At 48.8% G+C, this 22,980-nt stretch overlaps 1 protein-coding gene across 1 annotated transcript in view; it reads left to right on the plus strand.

Moving 5' to 3' along the window:
* The first annotated feature begins 329 nt into the window (after positions 1-329).
* Positions 330-22,980, plus strand: part of PDZD2 (PDZ domain containing 2) — a 310,856-nt gene continuing 288,205 nt past the window's right edge. Inside the window, exon 1 of the mRNA XM_045571556.1 lies at positions 330-447. The gene's annotated coding sequence lies outside the window, so the exon portion shown is untranslated. The remainder of the gene's footprint in view (positions 448-22,980) is intronic.

Raw genomic sequence — 22,980 nt, forward strand, 5'->3', positions numbered from 1 at the left:
GCGCGCTGCCCGCGGGGCGCCGGGCTCGGGGAATCCCCGCCCACCTTGTCCTTCCAGCCGGGGAATCCCCGCCCCCCGCCCCTGTCACTCCGGGAAGGGAGCTCCCGCCCCCCGATCCGCCAGTGGGAGGGAATCCCCGCCCATCCAGGGGCTCCGTGCATGCCCGGCGCCGCGCGGCCGGGAGAGCCGAGCCGGGAGCGGGCGCCCACCGCCGAGCGCGGCCCCGGCGGGCGGAGAGGACAGCGCGGGGCGCGGGGCTGCGGGGACCCGGGCCGCGGGGACCGGACTGCGCTCCCTGGGCGGCGGGAGGACGCGGCGCGGCAGCTCCGGGCGGCGGCGGCGGCACCGGCGGTGGCAGCGGCGGCGGCAGCGGCGCGGGTCCCGCCGGGCGGCGCCGGAGTCCGGGCGAGCGGGCAGCAGCGGGCACCTCGGACGGGCCGCGAGCAGGTGAGGGACCTCCGGCTGCGGCGGGGACCTGAGCTTCGGGGCTGGGGGCGCAGGGACCGCCTCCGGCACGGCGTGCGGCGGGGAAAGTTTGGGGACAGATCCCGGTGCGGGGGTCCTCGCCGCGGCTGGGCGGCTGGTGGGGAGCCGAAGCCCGGTCCCGGGGTGCGCGGCGGCGCGAACTCCCCTGTGTCTGCGCGGGGGGCGGGGAGGACCGGCTGCGGCCGCGGGGAGAGGCCGGTCCGAGCGGGTCGGGACCGCGGGACAACCCAGGACGCTCTGATGGGTACCCTTTAGGGCCGGGCCCGGAGCCCCTGCGCTTCGTGTCCCCATCCCTGGGCCGTCGCCTGGTCCTTTCCTCGGGGGCAGAGGCACTCAGATGCGCTGGTCTCAGGTACTGCATGGGGTCCACCTCAGGCTTCCTCACACCTCGCCCGCCCCCCTCCCCGCCCCCCTGCCCCCCTGCCTGGGGAAGGGGTGGGCGGGGTAGGGGAGTGTGGGGAGGGGGGCGTCTTCCAGGGAGATGGGGAATGTACCGATGGGGAAATCCTGTTCTCCCTCTTAAGTGGAGTTCCTCCTAAGACCTGGCCGCCTCCCCTTCTCTCTTTCTTTGGGTTTGCTTGGCATTTTTGGACTTTGGGCTGCTTGCCTCCCCGCAGTGCTGGACTGAGTAAGGAGGAGGGTCCAGAGCCCTTGACTGGAGTTTGCCAGAAGCCGGACCTTAGCAGCTCTGGTCAGTGCAGAGATCTTGATAAGGGACCCTGAGTGTGAAGAGGGACAAGGTCTGGCAGGGAGTGGAAGAGCAGGAGCGAGGGCATTCCAGAGCTGCAGGCCTGCGCTGGGACTGCAGGTGGAGTGATGGGGACAGGAAATCTGGGCATCTGCCTCTTGGTGCCTTGGGTGGATGTGTTCCCCTCAAGGAATCATGATGCAGCTGCTGGAGGTGGGACAGAATGGCTGCAGAAGGTGATACCTGGATCTGCTTTTACCAAGAGCCCCTCTTGGACCGTCAGTGCTGCTGGTCCCTCCCCAGTGGGGCATCCCACACTCAGCCTGCCTTGGACTTGGACTTGAGCTCTAAGGCCCTGGTATTTCTCCAGGGCCAGCTTTTCTGGTCTGACTTCTGGGTGGGTGTCAGATTGGTACAGGTTGGCAGGTGCGCTATGGGAGGGCTGTGGTGGGGGCAATAGAATGTCTCAGAACACACTCGTGGCTGTAGGTGGTTCCAGCTTCATCAATTCCTCCTCCATTAGAATGGGCCAGGAACCACTGGGAGTGTGTGGATGGGAAGGAGGGAGAGATGTAGGAGTAAAGGCATGACAGGTGCTAAGAGAGGAAGAATCAGAACCTTGTAAAGTATATAAATGCACCTCCCTTGACATTGTTAATATGCTCCTGGAAAAAAAAATATTGAATCATACTTTAAATCTCTATCATTGACATTGATTTTGCATGCACTTAAGGCAGTTTACTATTTAAGGAAACATGGTAATTTCTCTATTCATTTCAAGCAATTTATTTTGGGGGTACCTGTGGTTTGCTGTGCACAGGGGCCTAAAGGTTCTGGGGGCACACAGAGAGGAAAGGGGGCTCCCTCCTTGCTGTCAGATTTCCAGTCTCTCCGGTGAAGGGAGGTAAGTGTCCTGGGAGCTCAGATCCAAACCAGTGCATGTGTGCCATATAAAGTGTCCTGTGTTTATTGGATGAAGGAATGAAGGGATGATGCAATGAGTAAGGCACCCAAAGAGTGGTCTAAATAAAACATTTGAGGAGTAGGGAGGAGACAGACTCGCTTTTGACTGAGGTCATCAGAAAGACTTTGTGGAGGAGAACCCAGGTAGGTCAGGTGCATGCTGAGAGGTGGATCCTCAGGTAGACTGTGGCCCTTAGGGGAATGATGGAAAAAGAGACTGAGCTAAAAACTTGGAGGAACTTAGCTCTGTAGCTGGTAGGGAACTATTTGAGATTTTTAAGCAAGGGACTAGCATGATCAGCCACGTGCTTTAGGGAGATTAATTTGATCTCTTCCAGAAAAAAAATAAAAATGGGATTGGGGAGAGATGATCGGTGAGGTGCTTCGTGAGAAGGTTGTTGTAATAAGGTAGAGGATGGAGGTCTAAGCCTGGGGTGGCAGCAGGCTTGGATGGAAGAACAGGTTCATCAGACATGGACTTGATGTGTAGGCACTGCTTGGATTGGGAGCGAAGAACAAAGATCACCTACAGATTAGCGGTGTGAATAGTGAGTTTGGAGTTTTAACATTCAACACAACAGGACACACCAGAAGCAGGGAGAGATCTTTTCAGACTTCTCACTCTTCCCACAGCTGGTCAGTCATCCAGGTCTGCTGACTGTGTCTCCTTGTAAAACCTATCTGTGGCTCCCAAGACCTGTGTGGGATAAATTCTAAATCCTATGTGCTTCCTCAAACTTCTTTCATGGCCCCCCACAACACACACCCCACTCACAACATCCTGACCTGTCTTACTCTCTGCAATGCTATTTTTCAGGGGTGGCAGTGGGAGGGTGAGTCCTGGACTATCCTTTCTCCCCCAGTCTTCCATCTGCTCAAGGGCCTCCTCCTCTGTGAATTCTCGGCCTCTCTCCCAAGAGACGCTGAGTAGTTCTACCTTTGGACCATTACTACAGAGCCCCATTCGCACCCTCGTGATGCTCTGCTGCTGTTTCTTTAAGACCTTCTCTTATTCATGCCCAGTTGCCCACCAACTTAACTCAGGTTAGACAGGGAGAGAGGCAGAGGCAATGCTCCAGACTCCACCTCCGGCTGATTGTGTTCTAGGGTGTAGTCCAAACTCTCACTTGGAGGTGCCAGGCCTGGTGCACTAGACAGGATAACACAGAGCAGTAGGTGCTCCCTCGTCCTAGGTCATGTGGGTCTAAGTGACTCAGAGCAGGTGGGAGGGGGATGTCCCTGTTGGAAGGTGGCCCCAGGTCCCTCTTACTACACCAGCCACAAGGGGAAACATCCCAAAGAAGACAAACCCACAAAAGGCCAGGACAAACCCCAAGACAGGCCGACTCTCCTTAACAGGGCTGACATGGAACCTTGAGAATTTTAACCTCTTTTTTCTGACCTCAAGTGTCTCCACAGTACCAAATAGGATGAGAGGGAGGCAAACCCCTGAGGAAGGCAGGTGGACAGGTGCAAGTAGGGATGTCTGAGAAGGGCCAGCATCCCAGGAGGAGAAGGAGGAGAAAGGGCCATTGACAGAAACTGAGAGCAGTGTCTGTAAAGGATGGTCATGGAAGCCAGGTAACAAGGGACGAAGGAGGGAGTGATACCAAGTCAGTCCAAGTGGAGGTATAGACATGATCCAGAGTATGCCAGTTAAACAGAGTCGGAGAATAGCTGGAGGAGGTGGTAGTGTTGTGGGAAGGTTTATTCAGGAGAGCGCCCCAATTCCCCCCTCCCAGGCATGTGTGGTAAACAAAAGAGAAGTGGGAGAGAATGGAGACAAGATAAGGAGCGTTTGGGAGGGAAGAGGCCAGGGCAGGTGCAGGGGAAGAGAAGCTGGCATCTGCCTTCCCGGGAAGGTAGGAGGGAAGCCAAGTTTGAGGGAGGCCTGGATGGAGCCTGCAGTGCTGGGGAGGGGAGGGAAGAATTGGTCTTGGTGGGACTGGAGAGCACCTGCTGGGAGGAGAGGTCACTGCACCATCCTGGGGGAGTGTTGGGGAAAGAGATGTGCAGCTGTTAGTCAGGGGAGGTGAACCTGGCATCAGGCACGGCCCTCAGGCACCAGCTGAGGCAGCCCGGAGGGAAGGGAAGGATCTGGAGTTGAGGTCAGAGACTTGGGCTGGAATCTAGCCCAATCGAGAACTTGTCATTGGCCAGGTCACTCACAATTCTGCAGCCTCAGTTTCCTCATGTGCAAAACTGGTACAGTAGGGCTGTCCTTAGGAGGAATGAAAGGAGGTACTGAGGTGTGTGCACACCCCTCCATGACAATGTGTGGTACGTGTTGGTGGTCCCTCTGACTCTGTGCTGAGAAATGAATTGGCCTCTCTCGAAGTCTGGGACAGCTCAGTTGGACGCAGGGCCTTTTAGTGGACCCAACCAATGCTTTCTTTCAGCTTTGGGTGAAAAACTGGACTGCCTGGCCTCCGCTCAAAGGAGTCTTTCCGGATGTCTGCCCTTCTATCTGTTGGCTTGGTTCAGTGGATACATCTGCATTCCACTCCCCTGTCTTATGCAAAGGTCAAGTTGCCAGCACTCAGAGCTGTCGGAGGCTGCCCAGCCTCCTGGCTCATTTGTGGTTTGGAAGAGGCAAAGCGTTCACACTTGCTAATTCCTGCACTTAGGAAGCTGCGGCCCAGAGAAGCTGAGAGCTTGCCTCCTTCCAGGACAGCTGGAACCAAAAGCACAATTTTCAGTTGTCTTTTCATGGCAGTTGTACAAGATGCATGTGGGTGAAGAAGAATGAAAGACCTGGGTGTCCTGTTGGTTTTATTAATACATTTATGATTAAACCTAGAAAGATTAAATTAATATGCTTAGTGAAGAGGGGAGGAAAGGAGCACTTAGCTTGAGTTAGTAAATATTCAATAGAGTGTGCCAAATTAAATGATATCAGGGGATTATGTGCAGGGTTTTGTGGTGTTTTTGTTGTTGTTGTTTTGTTTTAAGAAAAAGATTTTTAAGGAAAAAGTATCTTCTCCAATTATTTTCCACCTGGTCGGTCTATGTCCAGATTATGTTGTCCTTTGGGTTTAGGCATAGGTTGCATATAAAATGATAGATCCTTTTATGACATTTAAAAATGTTATATTGTAGATCTTATAATAGCCATATTGTAGATCTGGGGGGGAAATAAGAGAGAGAGGGAGAGAGAATGGGGAAAGCATATATTTCCCATGGGCTCTGCAGTTCTTGGCAGAGGCAGGACTGGAAGCCAGATAGGTCGGCTGGTCCAGACTTGAATTGCCTGGGATCCAAAGAGCTCTGCATTCTATTTGCAAATGTGTTCAAGAAAACACTGGGAGCATTTACGGTTTGAAAATTCAATAGTTGAAGAGGCCCTTTGTGGTCTGATAAGGCGGTGGAACCGAGAGATGGTTTGTTAAGGCACTAAGTGTGCGGAGAAGACACATTTGTCTTTTAAGTCTCTCCAGCTCCGGGAAGACGCCTGCCCCTGGCTGTGGCCTCCTGCCCATGCCCTGCATCCTCTCCACCCTGCATTCTCAGTCGGGCCAGGAAACAATCCCCATTCTGAGAACGCCTGCTGGCTTCCTGAGGCGTGCATTACCTACACGAACACACTGAGCGAGCAGAAAATCAGAAACTGAAGAATTAACTTCCTTTTTCGAAGCCATCCAATGAAACCAGAGAGTGTTGAACATCTGGCTGATTAACTTATTCTCAGGTGATTTGTTTGTAGGTTTTAAAGCATTTCTGTGGCTCGTAAACGACTCTAGGACGCATGAGGAGGTTTTGGAGAAGTGGGGTTTGGGAACTGATTTACAGCAAAGAGGACTAATTTTGCACACAGTATTGTCTCAAGCTTTAGATGAAATCATAGCAAGAAGAGGGAAGTTTTGTTGTCTGAAGCAGCCTGAAATGCCTAGCTATCCACATGAGGGTAAAAAAATTGCAAACTCTTGCCCTAACTGGTTTGGCTCAGTGGATAGAGCATCGGCCTGCGGACTTAAGGGTCCCAGGTTTGATTTCAGTCAAGGACATGTACCTTGGTTGTGGGCTCATTCCCAGTAGGAGGTGTGCAGGAGGCAGCTGATCGATGATTCTCTCTCATCGATGTTTCTGGCTCTCTATCTCTCTCCCTTCCTCTCTGTAAAAAATCAATTAAATATATTAAAACAACAACAAAAACCTGCAAACTCTTAAGGATTTGCAAGTCCCTGAAGGATCCAGTCCATTCCTTGCTTTGAGGTTGAAGGAAATTCAGTTCATTCCAGATAGGACTTGGGATGTTTGAACAGCCTCCTGAGACGGGGCTTCCATGGTCTATGTGGTCCTTAACAGAAGGTGGGGGCTTTTGAAGTTGTAGCAGGAGTGGACATGGACTTGACCTGAGCATATTATGGACTCCTTTTATTTTTTATTTTTATTGACTTCAGAGAGGAAGAGAGAGAGATTGAAAAAGACATAAATGATGAGAGAGAATCATTGATCGACTGCCTCCTGCATGCCCCACACTGGGGATCGAGCCCTCGACCTGAGCACATACCCTGACTGGGAATCGAACCCCAACGCTCAGCCACGAAGCCATGCTGGAAAGGGGGGGATGGACTTTTTTTATAAATCAACACCTGCACCCCTCTAGTACTTGGCTTTATGTGCACTAGACTTTAACTCTGCTATCCCAACTTAATCATCTGAGTTCAAACTCTCCCCCCACCCCCCTTTGTTCTGGCCGCCAAAGAGTGGCATCTTGCTTTGCTAAAAATAAAGACGTAGTGATTCAATGCAGAATTTGACTCCTTCCCTGAGCAGTGCCACACTTAGTGCAGCGGAAATACACTTGGTTGCCTGGCTGAGACCTGCCTGCTGAGGGACTAGCAGTGTGCTGGGAGCGGGTGGGAGAGAGGTATGGTGGATGCAGCAGAGGGTGGGGGACTGGGCTGCCTCACAGGGGGGCCTCTGGGCATCCAGAGGAAGGGGCCTGGTGAAAGGGCAGGGCGGGGCGAGGATGAGCTCCCAACTCCGCCCCGTAGGGCGGAGTTATCCCTAGCCCTCAAAACCCCTGGACCGGAAGAAATTCGCTCTCTTCCGCCATGCTGCCGGCATGAGTGGGGGAGCACATGCTAGCATGGTGAAGGCTCTCTTGCTTATTGCATCGGACTTGGCTCCCTGGTGGTCCTTGGGGATCATGAAGTCTGGGCATAACACCTGGGAGTGCTGCTTTCTTGGGACCCCTTGGGATCCTGTCTGGCTACCTCACTCCTAATGAGGTATTGCCGTACCCAGGGGGAAACAGAATAAATACCATTTTTTTTGTCCTTTTCACCAAAGGCCAACGCTTTGCAAGATGCCTGTCTCATGGGACCTGACTGTCCTGCTTGCTTGCACAACCTCAGGTAGTGTTGTAATTCCGTATCCCAAAAGCCTCTGTTTCTGGAGGGTGGCAAGGCCTGTGCTTCTCAGGTTAGTTATACTACATTGGGTTGTTGTGTACAAGTTTGAACACCCAGTAAGGCCCTTCATCACCAGGAACATTAACCTATTCCTAACCCTGCTTATATTTGCATGCGGGTGACCAAATACAGCAATCACATTCTCTTCAAGTGTTTGAAAGATTCTTTTCGTTACACCTACGAAGGTGAAAATGGAGCCAAGTGTAGTAAAGCAAGATGTCAATAAACTCTACATTTTTGTGCGTTGGCCAATGGACACTTATAAAATGTCTGATTTCAGCTGTGTTTCAGTTGGATTCTGCCCCCTACCCGCTTTGGCAAAGTGTATTTTATAGATATTTGGGTAAAACTAGATTGTGCTATATGGGTCTCTCGGTGAAGAATATTAACTTCCAAGGCTAAAGTAGCCATGCAAATATTATTACAAAATCACTCGGCATACAAAATTGCATCGCCCTCCTCCACGGTTCGTCACTGCCCACTCTCCAGCCCTACCCCGCCCTGGTCATCATTATTCCCAATGTCATTAGGCTCAAAGTAGAGACAGCTGTCTCCAGAAAATGGGCTCTGAGTGTCCTCAGCAGCATGGATCCCCATGAGAGAGCAGGCGGCGAGATGGTGCGAGGAGAGGGAGGAACCGTAAAGGGTTGCATTAACCCCTCTCTGGACCCACTACTTGTCGTTAAAAACCTGAGCAGATGTGAGGCTTATTAACTTCTTTATTGGTGACTGCTGGGGAGCAGCATTCAGCAATTTTTGGCACCTGCTGGTCCCTCTCCTGCTCAGCTGCCTGGGTGCCATCTTTATCCTGAGGGTCTCTGGAGAGGACCTGCCTCCTCCCCATACTCTTCAGGATCCAGCACAATGTCCAGTACATGGGTAAAAAGTAATATTGTTTGAATGTTCCCTAATTGGCAGGAGCTAGTCTAGACACCTCACATATATTAACTCATTTAATTCTCATAACGATGAGTTGCATATTGTTATTATTTCCATATGCATTTCCTATAATAAATTATCACCAACGTGGTGGTGGCTTAAAGCAACGTAAACTTGTTCTTTCACAGTTCTGGAGGAGTCTGGGGGCATGCGCCCTGTGGAGGTTCTTGGGGAGGATTCTTCCTTGCCTCATCTAGCTTCTGGTAACTGCACATTCCTTGTGGCTGTTCCTCTCTGTCTGTCTTCACGTTGCCTTCTCTTTTGTGCATTTGTGTCTTCTATTATGTCCACGTGTCACTATTTTGTGTGTCTTTTATAAAGACACTTATAAATCATTGGATTTAGGGGCACCCAGATAACCCAGGTTGATCTCACCTCAAGATTCTTCATGCAATGACATCTGCCAAGACCCTTTTGCCAAATAAGGTCATATTCAGATGTACCAGGACACGGACATCTCTTGGGGGACCACCATTCAACTTACTACATCTCCTTTTGTAGGTGGAAAAGTGGTGGTGCAATGTAGTTGAGCAAATTTTCCAAGATAACAGGAGTTGGAGGAGCTGGGGTTTAAATACAGTGACTGGCTCTAGAATTTGCATTTGCAACCACTGCTCTTTCCTGCCTCTCAATAAATAAATGTGCTCTATGATTGTTTATGGGTTGTTGTTTTTTTAAATCCTTACCTCAATGGAAAATATTTTTCCATTGATTTTAGAGAAAGTAGAAAAGAGAGAGAAATACAGAAATAATATCAATGTGGGAGAAACACATCAATTGATTGTCTCCTGCATGAGCCCTGAACTGGGCCGGGACCGGGAGGGAACCTGAACCAAGATACATGCCCTTGACCTGAACGGAACCCTGGACTGTCCAACCACAGGCTGACACTTTATCCACTGAGCCAAAATAGCTAGGGCTGTTTATGGTGGGGTAGGTGGGTAGATAAATGGATAAGGAGATGTTGATAACAATAATTAACTAACATCGTCTTCCCAGTGTACTGAAAATAACAACTGATAGTCATTGTTTTATGATGTTGCCTCAGGACTTGACCTTGGGTCTTCTTCCGTGACTATTCCCCCCCCCCCTCCTAGGGGAATCTCACCTGCCTCAAGGCATTACCTACCTCTCTGCCCTGTTATCTCCCAAATTGAGGTCTCCAGCCTTGACCACTCCACTGAGTTCCAGATAATATACACCACTGCCAACTTGGAGTCTCCACGTGAGCGTGTGGTAGGCTTCTCAGACCAAGCATGATAAAAATGGAATCCTGGGTATTTCTCCCTTAGGCTAGTTCTTTTCTTCTCTTCCTTCTTTCTGTAAATGGCACCACATCCACCCAAAGACTCATTTCAAGCACCTAGAAACCACCCTTCATTCTTCTCCTTTCCTCACACCCCGAAACTAAATCTGTTAAGTCCTTTTGGCCCTTCCTCCAGTCCAGCCTCTCTCTCCCTTCCCTAGTAGCCCCCACAGTTGAATTCACCAGTGCCTTGTCCCTGGACCCCTCCTGCAGCAGTCTTCTAACTGGGTCTCCAGATAGCACTCTTTTTATTTCATTTTATTTTATTTTTTAAAGATAGCACTCTTTTTAAAAATATATATATTTTATTGATTTTTTACAGAGAGGAAGAGTCAGAAACATCAATGAGAGAGAAATATGGATCAGCTGCCTCTTGCACACCCCCTACTGGAGATGTGCCCACAACCAACAGGAGTCGAACCTGGTACCTTTCAGTCCACAGGCCGATGCTCTATCCACTGAGCCAAACCGGTTTCGGCCAGATAGCACTCCTGACCCCTCGTCCTTTCTCCTTAGAAAATCTAAAGATGAGTTTTTAAAACACAAATCAGGTCATGTCTCTCCCAAGCTTAAAACTGGGGTTTTTCTTTGCTATTTGAATACAACCCAGGCCTCTTGCCCTGGCCCATGACATCGCCAGTGATTTCCTCTGTTACACTCACTGCACACAGTGCCCAGAAACACCATCCGTTTGGTCTGGAACATGCCCTGGTAGGGTCTGCCTGTGCTGGGAAGCTTCTCTCCCCAGACCTTCTCAGGCCTCCTCCACAATCATGCAATCAAAAATGGCCACCCCAGGCATGCTCTCACATTGTTTCTGTTTAAAATGAAGTTTTGATGTATTTGTCAGAACGTAAGCTCCATCAAAACAGGGCACACTGTTTGTCCAGTGCCTGGCATTCAATGAGTAGCCGTTGAACAGATTGAGCACTTACTAGATGATGAAAAGTAGGCTCAGATAGTTTAAATTGCTTGCTTGAGGTTACACATCTATTAAGAGTTGGCGCAAGAATTTGAACCCAATCTCTCTAACTCAGGCTTGTGTTCTTATTCATTATTCCACACAGAAAGTGGAGGAGCCACAATGCCCAGGATCCCCAAAGTCCCTACAGAGCTCTGAGCCTGAGTTTTCTAATTCATTTTCCTGCTCATAAACCCAGGACACGGATTGTTAAAACACTGAAGAAATATACTTAGTTAAGTTGTAAATGCACTGTTTCTCTGCAAACGTGGCCCTGGGGCTTAGATTTGAGAAGCTAAGAAGTTCATTTCTTTTTCTTCTCCACTTGGACATTTAGGCTCAAGACTTTTCTGATCCAGCTGGAGACTGCATGGGTTAAACCCTTTTCCCCGAACCCTGCAAGGAAAGGCAGAGATGACTAGGTTGCCTCCTGATATTCAAAAGTGGAATTTATTTGCATTCATAAGAAGCCGTCAGATTTTCCTCTTGGTTTTTCCTTACACACCAGCACTTTTATATAGTTTTGTCTTTTCTGCCTCCACACCTCTAACCCGGCTGAGAGAGAATTAGGGTGAGCACATTTTTAGGTCAGTTGGTACAAGATCCTCGCCATTAGGCATTGCTCAAAGATTGGTCCATTTTTCCATCACCTGTCATGGCAGACACCAAGGGGCAGGTTCTTGCCAGGTATGGGATTCAGAGGGACTGCAGCCACGGTGGTAGGCTGGGGAGAAGGAGAAAGCCACTATTTGTTTCCTTCCCTGTTGTTGGACCTCTTTTTAAAAATAAGTTCCATCTTGAGAATGACGTCAGCATCCTGAGAAGTAAACATCAGACAAAAGACTACTATTCCAGGCAAAGAGTAATGGTGAGAATGGCCAAGGCCCACAAGTATAGGTTGGGCTTTTATTCATAGAAAGGGCTATAGCGGCGGATGAGTGTATCTGGCAAGTATAGCCCCTTTCCTGCAGGAAGGCAGGACTCTGGCCATTTGATACATCATGCGCTTTGCCTCTGCTGTCATGAGTGGGGTTTGCCATGGTAACCAGAACTTTACCTGGAGGGTTGTGCATGTAAAGTGTCATTCATTGGCAGTCTCCTTTATTTTTAGCATAAACCAAAGAGGAGCTGCTCATTGTTCCTGCTAACAGGAAGACAGAGGAGTAGTCACAATGGAGCCTCTCCCTGCCCCCTCCACCCCCACAACCAAGAAGTGCTCCTGGATCACCATTGGTTACAGTCTATAGTGGAACTAGGATAGTTGTACTCATTATTTTTTATAGCTCTTTCTCCAGTGCCCTTCCCCATCTTCATTTTGACACAGCACGCAAACTTTGCTCACGATGGCGGTCCTGTAAACAGGAGGTAGGGAGCTTCCCACAGAACCATTGAAAAATACGAAAGCTCAGCAAACATTTGAAAGAGGGTAGTCTTATCAGTGATGCTCAGGTCTCTCTCAGAGCTTTTATTTTGTCCTCATTGCCTATTTTTAGTCCTTTTTTTTTCATTCAAATAATATTTGTTTAGGACATAGCACAGAGGAGAAAAATGTGAACATATGTATATATGTGTATATTATTTCATGTTCTGTGCATGCAGAATAAAAATAAAATTCTGATCGTCTTAAACTATCAGTTGTATCAAATTATACTCCTGTTTTTGGGGATGGGGAAGAAACAGTAGAAAAAAGCATTCCTTCAAGAATATATGCCCTGAGTGGTTTGGCTCAATGGATAGAGCATCAGCCTGCAGACTCAAGGGTCTCGGGTTAGATTCCAAACAACGGCATGTACCTTGGTTGTGGGCACATCCCCAGTAGAGGGTGTGCAAGAGGCAGCTGATTGATGTTTCTCTCTCATCGATGCTTCTAACTCTCCCTCTCCCTTCCTCTCTGAAAAAATCAATAAAATATATTAAAAAAAAACAAAAAAACATAGTGAGCCCATTTTTGATGGAAACTTGAAACTGGCTAAGCATTGAAGCACAGTAACCTCCATCTTGTGTAAAAACTGCTGTTTGAAATTTTAACCCTGCTGTTTTGGCTTCTGTATGCTTCTGCATCCCGTGGTAAATCGGCTGATAGATAGATATCTAGGCCTGAGTGAATCTGGGCAACATCTCTGTGGTGGGTTTGGCTGGGGGTGTGAACTGTGTAGTCCAGTGAAGCCGGAGCCGCCCCTTGAGTTGGTATCAGCTGTGGTTCAGAAACACTAGCCTTGAAGGTTCTTCCAGGCAGAGACGATGTCTGTTTAATGCTGTGACTCAGGCCCCTGTGGTGGTGCCTGGACCATAGTAGATCCTTGATGAAAGTTTTTTAAATGAATGAAACTAGTGTCCGACCGGCATGTCTGGGTGGGGAGAAACTGAACTGAATTCAGGTGATATAACACTGAATAACGCCTAATGGTCAGATTATAATGTCCAAATCCAAGTTCCCATCCTGCCCCTTCCAGATGATTTGTCTGTGGTTAGATCTGTAAAATATACCCGGAGTCTGACCATTGCTCATCACCTCTCCCCTTATCCAAACTCTTCTCATCTCTCAATCAGACTATTTTAGGAATCGCTCAATTGCTGTTGCTTTGCCTCTTCTCTCCCTGTCTGTTCTCAGCAGAGCAGCCAGAATGATTCTAGTAAAATGGAAATCAGATCCTGTCACTTCTCGGCTCAAACCTTCCCAGTAGCTTTCCATTTCACTCAGTAAAGCCATCCTCATTACACAGATTACCAGGCCTCAGTGTTCCCCCCCTTCCTAGTGCCCTTCCCTCTCTGACTTCATCGCTATTCCTTCCCACGCAGCTCAAGCCATACTGACATGCTTCTGCTCAGGGCCTTTGCACCCACCATTCCCTTTGCCTGGCAGGTTCTTTCATGTAGCTGAGTTGCTCCCTCACTTCCTTCAGGTCTTGGTTCAAATGTCACCTTCGGAGAAATCTTCCATGTCCACTACTTCAGCCTGAGACTTCTGTCTCCCTCCTTGCTTCATTTTCTCCTTCTCACCTTGTCAGTTTTCTTAACATATATTTTAGTGACATACTTTGCTTCCCTGCCTGCTTTTCCCACTATATAATGTAAATTCTGAAGGCATTTTTTATTTTTTAAAATATATTTTATTAATTTTTTTTTACAGAGAAGAAAGGAGAGGAATGGAGAGTTGGAAACATCAATGAGAGAGAGACATCGATCAGCTGCCTCCTGCACACCTCCTACTGGGGATGTGCCTGCAACCACCATACACGCCCTTGACTATAATCGAACCTGGGACCTTTAAGTCCGCAGGCCGACGCTCTATCCACTGAGCCAAACCGGTCTTGGCATCTGAAGGCTTTTTTTTTTTTGAGGGGGGGGGTATTCTTTTTGATTCACTCATGTATCTTCAACACTTAGAACAATGCTTGCAATAGACCCTCAAAATATTTGATGAGGGAATGAATTAAAATCATTGGTGTTTTTTCATTGAAATGCTGGTGCCTCAGGGATTGGGATGTAATTAGTAGGAGGTACAGTCCGGGCCTTGGTATTTTTTGAATGCTCCCAGGTGGTTCTCATGTGGAGCCAGGGTTTCAAACCACTATTTGTTTTTCTTCCTTTGCATTTTACCTCTGTGGCATATGTTGTTGCATTCTTAGAAAATCCATTAGTCTCAAGACTTAAATTTGCAGAGGATCACTTAATGAAATTTGTGCTGTGTATAATAGCATATTAGGGTTTTCATCGGAGAATCTCATTAGAGGGAATGTAGTAGACATTCATTCCTGCATGAACTTGTCTGAACTTTGTGGGGAGGCACAGACCCCATATTGTGTCAAGTGTTTTCTTTATTAATTTCCCAGGTGAACATAAGGCTTTTCTCTTTATATTTATGTTTAGAAAATAAAAGGGTATGTGGATACAGCTTAAACTCCTTACATCTACATGAGTAGTACAATTTATTCCACACCCTCCACCCAGAATGCCCACCTACCCATTGCAATTCTGTCCGTCCCTTAAGATCCAGGAGAATTCTCATTCCCCTTGGAAAGTGCCTCTCCCCTCTGTCCCCCCTCCAGCAGGCAGCTTCTTGGACTTCTGTCTGGTGCACACACTGCTTGGCACATTCACTTGGCATCCAGCACATGCTGCTTTGGTTGAGGAATCTTTTGTTGAAAATGTCTCCCTCCCTCCCTCCCTCCCTCCCTCCCTCCCTCCCTTCCTCCCTCCCTCCCTCCCTCCATCCCTTCCTTCCTTTCTTCCTTTCTCTCTCTCCCTCTCTCTCTCTCTCTCTCTCTCTCTCTCTCTCTCTCTCTCTCTCCCCCCCCCCCCTTCTTCCCTCCCTTCCTCCCTCCCTCTCTTCCTTCTTTTTTTTTTTTTTTTAGGAGGGGTGGGTGGTGGGAGAAGGAGAGAGAAACAATGATTGGTTGCCTCCTGTATACACTCCCACCAGGGATGGAACCCACAACCCACAACCTAGGTATGTGCCCTGACTGGGGATCAAACCCATAGCATTTTGTGTACGGGACGACTCTCCAGTCAACTGAGCCACCCGGCCTGGGCAGGACGTGCCTTCTTTTTTTGATGCCCACCCAGACCCGACTGCACACGCTCCGAGGCTCCTGACCATGCTGTCACCGCTGTGTCCTCAACAGCTGTTTGCTGTCTGCTGCTGAGCAATTGCTTAAACTCCTTGTTGAATGTTTCGGCAGCATCTAAGGGGTGTTGCCTACAGAAGGAGGTGTCACCCTCGGTGTAATTAGGGATTCCATGCTTCATAAACACCCTGGCGTTTTTCACTCTGGTTCACCATTGCTCTGTATCTTTCTCATTTTAAAAGGCAACTGAATACATATCTTGTAAGATTTAAAATCCTCAGATTTCAGCACCCTGTTTGAAAATTACATTCTCAAGGAAGCTCAGGTATAATCATATTTGGATTTTTTTTTTCCTCCAAAATTAGGTTCAAGGAAATATGATTTAAACTGCCTTTTAGGGCTGCTGGGAGGAAGCTCTAAGACGAGGCAGAGTGGGTCCACCTCGTAGGGCCCTTTCCTCCCTGTTGTAGGGCTTTTCTGTTCTGGTCTCATTAGCAAGCTAGCGTTCTTCATTTCAGCAGCCCGGCAATCAGGGAACCTGATCCACCGGAGTAGGAGGAAGGTTTAGAAACTAAGTTCTTAGCACCTTTGTGGCCTTTTGAAGGCCCCGGCCTGGGGAAAAGTGATGTCATGGTGAGACAGGAAATGGTATAAAGCTGCAAAATGTCATAAACCGATTTCCATCTGGTCGTAGGTGTACAAGACACCAGCAAAGAAAAGCTCATTGTGCTTGTATCCAATGGGGAAAAGGTTACAGCCCCGCACATCGTGGGAAAGCTGTTGACACAGCGTATCTGGACTTCTCAGCAAGGTGTTTGGATGGCCCTTTGGGACGTCTTTGTGGGCGAGATGGAGAACTGTGGACGGGACAGTAGCAGCACCTGGTGATCTGTAGCCAGCTGGCTAAATGCCCGAGCAAAGGGGTTGATGGCTGGATGTCCATCCAGAGAGAAGGTTCTAGCACGAGAAGCAGTGCCAGTTTGCCACTGGGTTTATCCTGCTCCTGTTCCATCTTGTTATCAACTTGAATAAAAATGTGGGTGACATGTTTATCCCATTTGCTCGTGACCCAGATCTGGGAAGCACAGTGACCTCATTTCACACCAGAATCCGAACCAAAATAGACTCCTAGCCTAAGCCAAGACTCGCAAGAGTCAGCCAAGGTACTCAAGTGAAGGCCCCGTCTAAATAATAATAATAATAATATTTATAATAATAATAATAATCACGTTTATTACAGGATCATCAGGAACCCGCTTTCATGGACAGCTTGTGTGTAAACGGTGGGAGGTTCATGTGATCAGTGTGTACAACCCTGTGATGTGATTTAATTGAGGAAAATGCCAGGTGGCAGGGCCCCCAAACGGCGTGCTGACCCTCTGCACCTGTCCCATATCTCTTGCCACCATGTGCTGCTCCAGGAATGCATGGTCTAACGTAGCACACCCAGAGGCAGGGGTCCAGGATGGAGAGGTAGTGGAGAGATTTGCAGGGAAGATCATAGCTGCCTTCCAAGGCCGGCCCCTTTCAGCCCACACCCTATAGGCTTTCTCTGCTCATTTGCTAATATTTTAAATTCCCTGACTCTTTCCTCCTTTGCTCTCCCCACCATCTAGAATCCCTACACCAAATAAGTCCAACCACCTGCATTTTCTACCCGGTATCCTGACTGCTAAGCATTTCTGTGAGTGAAAAAAAACCCCACTTATCGGTGAACTTATAAAACTAAACTCATTAGCCCCACAGACTGGCAGACAGGTGCACAGTCTCTTCACCGGATCCCAGTCGCCTTCCCATGCCACCCCCTCCCCCCAGGGACTATTCTAACTCCTCTTTCCTCCAAGCTGGCACCTTCATGTTTTCTACGCAGAGAATCAGTGGACAGCCCTCTGTTCTGCTTCCTCCCTTACCAACTGTTTCCACAGCCAGCATGTACTCTTTCCTTCCTGCCTCTGAGAAAACGTCCCTCTTTTCATCAGACATTTTATTTCCAGGCTCAGTTTAACTATCATGCTTGATCCGTGTATTTTCCCCTCTCCCTGGCTATCCTCGGTTCCTCTCCGCCATCTGCAAATCTCACCCCTCTGCAAGACCCCTTTGCCTTTATGTCCTTAACAACCTGGTCCCTGGAAACGTGGTCTGTCTTGGCTGTTTTCACTCATCTCGCATTCATTCCTAAGTGGACTGCATTCTGAGTTCCATTCCCAGCCCCTCACTGAAATGCCCTCCCTGTGATCACGAGTGGCCTCCAGAGCCAAATCCAGGGGGGCCTTTTCGGTAGTCAATTCAGTCCATGCTGCTGCCCAGGTCCTCCTTAAAGAGACACCATTCTGTGCTTCTCTGACAACACTTCTCTTCCGGTTTTCTTCCTACCTCTTCAGTTCACACTTTGTCTTAACCTTCCTCTGAGCTCCTGTCCATGGAGCCCTTTAATTTATTTTGCAACAACTTTAAATAAAAATTATTATTGTTTAAAGTTTTACATATAGTAGTACATATATGTCCTTTCCCCCCCATTGACCTTCCCCCCAGCTCCCCTACCCCCTATCACATGCTCTCATCCTATTTTACAACAACTTATGTCTCCCTCTACTCTTTATTGGGTTTTATGCTTTGCCTCTTACACACTGATATTCTTATTCCGCCCAAGGGCATTTCAGACCCATGTCAACTTCAGCCCCACCTATGTACTGATCACTCCGAAATCTGTACCTTCACCCCAACCCTCCTCCTGAGCTCTAGACTCCCATGTACAGTGTCTGCCTACTGTCTCCACCTGGGTGACCCTCCAAAGCTCGTCACCTTTCCCATGCAAACCCACTCCTCCTCTGTTCCCTGTTTTGGCCAAAGGCACGCCTTCGGAACCAGCCCCAAGGACTCTGGACTCATGCCTCACCTCTCTGTGCTTCCGTCAACCTGCCCATGGGAGGTTTGCCACGAAGACCCAGTGGATGACCAAGGAAAGCATGCCAATGGCTCTCTTATGCAGGGCTGCTAAGACTTACTAGCATTTCTGGTCCAGAAGCTGGAACTAGAGCCAAAGTATTCAGATTAAGGGAAGAAGATACAGCTCCACGCTTGGGCATTTTTTTCTGACATGACAGCCTCAGAGTGGCGTGGACTGCCTTGAGGGGTAGAAGCGTCCCTTCATTGCAGGCATCAAGCCTGGGACCGGTTTGGCAGGACTGGGCTGGGTGGCTTCTCATGCCTCTGCCAACTCTTGAGATTTAATTCAACAGCTAGTAAGTCCCTCCTGTATACTTTGTCCACAGCATCTCACTTCTGCTTCCTAGTAGATGATTGGCCCAATTTTATGGTTGAGGAACCAGCAGCTCAGAGGGTCAAGTAATGTTTCTGAGGTGACCCAGCTGCGTAGTCAGTGTTAGGGCCAGGCTCCCATGGCAGGTCCACTGTCCCCAGAGCCCACCGTTTTTGTGGAGCCATTGCCTTCCAGTTGGCATCAGAAACAGACTTCAGCTCAGTAGAGTGTAGTCGGCTCTATACCCTCATTGGCACAGGAGACCTTTTAAGGGTAATAGGAAGGAACAATTTTTTTTTTTTTTTTAATTCAGAGCTTAACTAAGTTTGGCGCTTACATTCTTCTTAATGATGCCCCCATGTTTATTGGCCTCTTACCCTTCCCCTTTGTTATTATAACTAGCAATCCTAATAATCATATGCAATTTTCTTTATGGGCCACCACGTCCATTTCCCAGAGGCTTAGAAAGGTACGCATGTAAAGGGGTTTACCCTTTCATTTCCATAGAACCGCCTTTAATGAAATGCAGGTCCCAGCTCCAGGGGCCTTGGGTTGCCTAAAATAGAATCCTGCTGTGTGACAGATGCTGAAGGGGCAATACTGGGCTTTCTTTTACAAACTTGAAAGGGAGGGAGAGGGTTGGCTGAGGTAGAGAAAGAATATATGAGCAACTGTTTACCTCATTTCCATTTCTGCCTTTGCTGCATTGTCCTGGAAGGACCAGAGATGTGATTCAAACTGCAGATAAGTATCAAAATGGGAAGCAATCTGTCTAGGACAGTGCCCGGGCGGGAGCAAGGGTCCAAGGGGACAGTTGAGTCAAGGACCTGAAATCCAAACTATAGAGACTCCGTGAGAGGCTATTTTTATAGCCCTAGGTCGCTGCCAGTCCCAGAACTCTAAGCAGCACTTATCCTCTTACTCCGAGGTATGCGATTACCTCTCCCTCTTTCACCTGATCCCAGCTTTATTGTTTGAATTCTCAGAGAGCACTCTTCGCCTGTGGGCTTGAGGGTTAGGCGAGGCTTCAGGAATTAAAATCCAGCAAGCAATCTCGAGCCTCAAGTTCGATAGAATGGCTAGCTCCTCTGTGGGTCCTTTTCCAGGGAGAGTTTTCAGAGGGGCACAGAGGTTAATGTTGTCTTTGTCTGAGGCACCAAGCAGGATTGGGAGGGAGGATGGGGGCAGAGTGAAAAGAGGAACAGGCCAGTAGCCAGCACAGTGTGAGCCCAGGTACCTCCACTGTTCAGCTTTGGCGATAGCATCTGTAGGTCCTCGTTTCTCCACACTTAGAATGAAGCAGTTGTGCTTAATGATTCTTAAAGTTCCCTTTATCTCTAAAAGAAAGTGTCCTGACACTGTCCTAGCTCAACAGTCCACCTATTGCCTGTTACTTAAGAACAAATCATCCTATTTCTGCCTCTCGTTACCCAAGACCCACTGTGTCTGCAATGCCTTGGACCTCGTGTTCTGTCTTAAGCGAATGCATTTCCCCAAATTAAGCTACCCATAAAAAATACTGTTTCTGTTGGGAATCATTTCCATGAATATTAAAAAAAACTTTCAAGGCATGAAAAATTAAGTTTCCTTTCTACTGACAATTATTTCTTCTGTAGACTGTTAGAGATCATCAATTTTAATATCATATTTTGTGAATGAACAAATCGAGGCCCAGAGAGGTGAGGCAGCTTTCTAAGTGTCACACAGCAAACACTCTTCTGTAGGACTTTTTCCCACCTCCCGACATGACAAGATGCAGGTACTAGGCAATTGGTGCTTTGTGTGTGTTTATTTAATTATATTTTAATTGCCAAGAGAGTTTTTTTAAAAAATATGTTTTTATTGATTTTTTACTGAGAGGAAGGGAGAGAGATAGAGAGCCAGAAACGTCGATGAGAGAGAAACATTGACCAGCCGCCTCTTGCACATCCCCTATGGGGATGTGCCCACAGCCAACGTACATGCCCTTGGCCAGAATCGAACCCGGGACCTTTCAGTCCGCAGACCGACGCTCTACCACTGAGCCAAACTGGTTTCGGCTAAGAGAGTTATTTTTAAATAGGAGGCTGCCGCACCTTGGGGTGTTTTTTTGAAGGAGAAAAGAAGGAACAAGGGCACTAGATTTGTCCTTTTAAGTCAATGTCAGCAGTGTGCCTTCTCTGTGCTGTTGCAGTTGGCAGGCCGACATCTTGCAGACAGACTGTTCTAGTCTACTTGGTTAGTTGTTATCCCAAACGCAGATCTGACTCACGGGTGAGATCATGAGAAATCTGGCCTATTTTCCTTGATGACTTTTTCTTTCCTATTCCAATTTTCTCTTGCGGTATTTGGCTCTGTGTGATAGACACCCATGCTGGGGAACAGAATCCTGCAAGGGTTATTTCTAGGATGGTTTCTGCTGTCATATGAATCACAAGACAACCGGAGCAGGTTTTGTCATCAACTGTGTGTGGCTTTGGTGCAGAAACTTAGGTGTGTGTGTGTATGCAAGCATGCCTTTGACAAAGTAAGAAGAATTCTTTTTATTGGGATTTCAGGGATTCTGGGAAGGCCCTCTTTCTCATCAAATAGACTATTTCCATTCAGCTAATGTTTATTTACTATCCTAAATGCTTGTAGCACAGTAGGGACTCTCTCCATCTAGAAGAGGTTACCTATCCTATCTAATAAAAGGTTAATATGCAAATTGACCATCACCCCAACACACAAGATGGCTGCCCCCATGTGGACACAAGATGGCTGCACAAAATGGCCAGCAGGGAGAGCAGTTATGGGCGATCAGGCCTGCAGGGGAGGGCAGTTAGGGGGGGACCCAGGCCTGCAGGGGAGGGCAGTTAGGGGGGGACCCAGGCCTGCAGGGGAGGGCAGTTAGGGGTGTCTGGGCTGGAAGAGGAGGCCAGTTGGGGGTGACCAGGTCTGCAGGGAAGGGCAGTTGAGGGGGGAGCAAGCCTGCAGGGAATGGTAGCTGGGAGGGACTAGGCCTGCAGGGGGGGGCGGGGTGTGGAGGAAGAAGACCAGGCCTGCAGGGTAGGGCATTTGGGGCAATTGGGCTGGGGAGGGAGCAGTTAAGTGTCAATCAGGCTGGCAAGCAGAAGCAGTTAGGGACAATTAAGCAGGTAGGCAGGCAAGAGGTTGGGAGCCAGCAGTCCTGGATTGTGAGAGGGATGTGCTACTGCCCATGTAGGCTCAAACCCGGGCCTGAATTTCATGCACCGGGCCTCTAGTAATTAAATAAGTAAGGGTTACCTGGTCTGTGCATTAGGGTAATCTTAGCTGCTGTAACAGTTAACCCCCCAGGTTTTAGTAGCTTGCTATACCACAGAATTCTTTCTCCCCCACCTCAAAGCCCAGAGCAAGAATCCTCTGCCAGCAGGTAGCTCTCCTCCACACAGTGATTCAAGGCTCTGGGCTCCTTCCATTCTGCGTCCTCACAGTTTCCTAGGACTGCAGTGTACTCTGTGTCCCACTGGTGGAAAGGGAGAGAAGGTACATTTATTTCTGAAATGCTTTGGTTTGAAAGTGGCACACGTCACTTCTCACATTTCCTGGCAAGAACTAAGCACACAGTCCTGCTTGGATGCCCAGAGGACTGGGAGGAGCAGCCCACGGAGAGTCTGCAATCTGGGAGGGGACTATGTGGGACTGTGGCGTTTGGCTGGCCATCTCTGCTACTGTCTGATGAGAACTTCTTTTTTTGGGGGGTGGGTGGTGGGGGGGTGGGCAAGAGAGACCAATTAGGACAATACACAGAAGAGAGGCACCTAATCTGGATTTGGGAGTGGGGAAGTCGCTGCTTCTTATTATTTCCCTTCCCGCTCTTCCTCCTGAGCTTGATTTCAGTTCCCAGTGCACCACTCTCTCTCTGCCTCTCACACCGTTACACGCGCTCTCTGCCCCCCTAGAACTCTCCTCCCAGCCCACCTTGCCCTTCCCTGGGCTAAGTCAGTGTTCCCAACTTCCCAACTCCACTTCTCCCAAGAAGCCTCTCCTCAACCCTCAATTTCAGTTTGCACTTGTGTGTTCCGGCCTCATAGGAAGGCAAAGCAAAAAGATTTTTATTTATTGGATTTGATTACCCACAGGAGGCCCTCCTGCTGATGAAATGGAATCTTGCCATGGGAGCCGAGGGAGGTAAGGAAGGCCTAGAATGATGGTGGAGGGAGGCAGGGACCATTACAGCCTTCCAATGGCTTGGAGGTGAGAGCTCCAGCCCTTTGGAGGTGGGGCAGCAGCATGGGGCTTCCAGGCCACCTCAGCTCAGGAGCCTACCCTTCCAACAGGTTTCAGGAGCTGTTTCTCAGGGCGCGTTTCTGGAGAATAAATGAGAAAAATGCAGGTTCAGGATGGGCCTCCCACACAGGGCAGAGGCCGCCTCCGGGGAGACATCATCTCT

Source organism: Pipistrellus kuhlii, unplaced genomic scaffold (assembly GCF_014108245.1).
Source record: "Pipistrellus kuhlii isolate mPipKuh1 unplaced genomic scaffold, mPipKuh1.p scaffold_m20_p_4, whole genome shotgun sequence".
In the NCBI taxonomy this organism is placed as follows: Eukaryota; Metazoa; Chordata; class Mammalia; order Chiroptera; family Vespertilionidae; genus Pipistrellus; species Pipistrellus kuhlii.